Source organism: Myotis yumanensis, unplaced genomic scaffold, assembly GCF_028538775.1.
Source record: "Myotis yumanensis isolate MYYU_CA2020_CCGP unplaced genomic scaffold, mMyoYum1.0.hap1 SCAF_3, whole genome shotgun sequence".
Taxonomy (NCBI): Eukaryota; Metazoa; Chordata; class Mammalia; order Chiroptera; family Vespertilionidae; genus Myotis; species Myotis yumanensis.
Genome location: NW_027223754.1, coordinates 68,854,560 through 68,857,820, shown reverse-complemented (window position 1 = coordinate 68,857,820; position 3,261 = coordinate 68,854,560).

The following is a 3,261-nucleotide window of genomic DNA, read 5'->3' as shown; positions in this document are numbered from 1 at the left end:
CACCCATGGCAAAATAAATAAATACAAAAGTAAATTAATGGCACTATATCAAACTAAAAAGCTTCTGTACAGCAAAGAAACCACCAACAAGCCAAAAAAGCAACCAACTGAACAAAAGAAAATATATGCAAACAACAGCTCTGAAAACAATGATTAATATACAAAATATGTAAAGAACTCATAAACTCAACACAAAACAAACAATCCAATAAAAAAAGGGCAGAAAACCTGAATAGACACTTCTCTCAAGAAAAATGGCCAACAGATATATGAAAATATGCTCAACTTCACTAGCTATTAAGGAAATGCAAATTAAAGCTACAATGAGATACCACCTCATACCTGTTAGAATGTTTATTGTCAACCAGACAAGCAATAACAAGTGTTGGAGAGGTTGGAGAGAAAAAAGAATCCTCATTCACTGCTGGTGTGAATATAAACTGAAATAGCCACTGTGGAAAACAGTATGAAGGTTTCTCAAATAATTCAGAATAACCTTACCATGTGATCCAGCAACCCCCTTTCTGGTATCTATCTGGAAATTTTGAAAACATTTATTTGCAAAGATAATATGCACTCTTATATTAACTGCAGCATTATTCACGGTGACCAAGACATGGAAACAACCAACATGTCTTTGATAGATGATTGCAAGAAGTGGTATATATATATACAATGGATTACTACTCTGTCATAAGATGAAATATTTCCATTTGTAACAACATGGATGAACCTTGAGAATACCATGCTAAGTGAAATAAGTCATAAGAAAAAGTTAAGAACCATATAATTGGGTGGTGGGCACCCCATAAAATACACAGAGGGGAGGGAGTGGAGTTGAGGTGGTGAATCAGGGAAAAAAGGAGATACCTGTAATACTTCCAGTAAAGATAATTTTTTTAAATGTTGGGCAGTTAGACCTATAGATAAATTATATAAATAATTATTCAAGAAGGGTGCCGGGCTAGTGTGGTTGAGTAGTTGAGCTTCTACCTATGAACTAAGAGGTCGTGGTTTGATTCCTGGTCAGAGCTCATGCCTGGGTTGCGGCTCCATTCCCAGTGTGGGCCATGCAGGAGGTAGCTGATCAATGATTCTGTCTCATCATTGATGTTTCTATTTCAGTCCCTCTCACTTCTTCTCTGACATCAATAAAAATTTAAAAAAACAACACAAGGGTATCCTAAGGTGAAAATAAATTTCATCTTTCAGTAGTTTGAGGAGGATACAGAAAAAAAAAATTACAGAAAAATTGGGTATGTAAAGCAATCTACACAAGTAACTAAAACCTTAAGATGAACTGAAATTAATGAAAACAGAAGACATATACAATTATTTAATTCAAAAATTGAAGGGAATACTATTCCACAAATGAGAACCCTGGTCCAAATTGGATCATGGATAATCAATCATTCAAACACTTATGAAAAAAATAGGAATATTTCATAAAACAATTTTAAGAACAGCAGAGGAAGCATTTTCCAACAATTTTACAAGACTAGTATAACTTCAATGTCAAAAACTAAAAAAAAGTGTATTAACAGGCAAGAAAATAATAGGTCATTATCTTTTATGACTATAAATACAAACATGTTAAGCACAATCTAGCAAATTGAATTTTGTGGCATAAAGAATACTATTTCATATCCAAAAAAAGTATATTTCAGAAATGCAAGTTTGGATTAACTTTTAAAATTAATCAACTTAACTTAAAAATTAACTTAACACATGTAATAGAGTGTTTTTTTGTTTGGTTTGGTTTGATTTAAAACATTGTCTTGACTCAATTTGGAGGCCTTAGTACAGTCTAATCACTTCCTTTTCTTAACCAACTGAATAAGGCACATCCCAACCATTTCCCTTACTAGGACTTTACAATCATGGGTCATAACACACCCTCCACAATTGCCCCTGGTGCCAAGTACCCGACAGCTAGGGACATCCATTAAGGACATGGGGAAATTAATCAAATTAGTCAATTGACAGTGAGCCCATTAAACCTAGCTAACCCTACCTCACCTAATATCTATAAACTTTCTCCTATGGCCCTACCTTGCTATTACCCTGTGGTGAGGTTCAACTTCCTGTGTGGCCCTACCTGGTGGCCATCTCTCACTTGTAAATAACAATGTTCTGCCTTTCGTCTATGTACGTGTCATTGTGTTGTGTAATATTATCAAAAGAGTCTTTAAATCTTATAAAGCACTATGTTAGAATGTTTGGAATTTTTCAATGTGGACAGATCATGTTGTTGTTTTTTAATTTAAATTCCTGGGCATGGTATTATTTTATATTTTTATATTTTACCAGAGGCCCAGTGCATGGATTCATGCACCAGTGGGGTCCCTCAGTCTGGCCTGTGGGGATTGGGCTGAAATCAGCTCCCCAACATCCCCCGAGGGGTCCTAGATAGCGAGAGGGCACAGGCCAGGCTAAGAGACCCCACCGGTGCAGGATGAGGGCTGGGGAGGGACCACAGAAGGGCTTCAGGTGTGTCTGGCCCATCTGCCCAGTCCCGATTGGCTGGCCCCAGCAGCAAGCTAACTACTGATTGGAGCATCTGGCCCCTAGTAGTCAGTGTGTGTCATATAGACTGGTTGAGCGGTAGACCAAAAGGTCGAATGGTGAGACACTTAGCATATTAGGCTTTTATATATATAGATTAGTCATCACACATACACACAACTATCAGATAGTTATTATTATCATTGACAATTTACATATAAAAATACTAAGTCATAGAATAATAATTTGTAAAACAACATATATTTTTTAAATGGTGAATCCTTTATATTATTATTTCTTTTTACATTTTCCCATAATTCTGCCTCACTCACTCTCACATTTACTCTGTCTCTCTCTAACTCTATAACTATACTATAAGATATTAGGTATTAGAGATTTTTTAGATGTTTCATTATACTGACACTTGCTATCTTTAGGTGCCTCAACATGTATTAGGTCTGTGTTAGCTATTTAAATTTAAATGAATGCATTCAATGAATAAAAGTCATTTCTTTATCTTAATGGATAGTAATATATGAAATTGTTTAACTACCACCAAGAATTCACACTGAATTCTTGAATACCTGGGCTGTATGTTTTTCTTATGACCTTATTTAAGATTACTCAGCTTAGTTTCTTTGGTCTTTTCTTTAGTAATAAATTACCCATATATTTCTGTCAGAGATAGTTGGTAAAAGAAGACAGCACTTATGAAGTGATATCCAGGGACCAAAGATACAGTGGTTAATGTGAAAG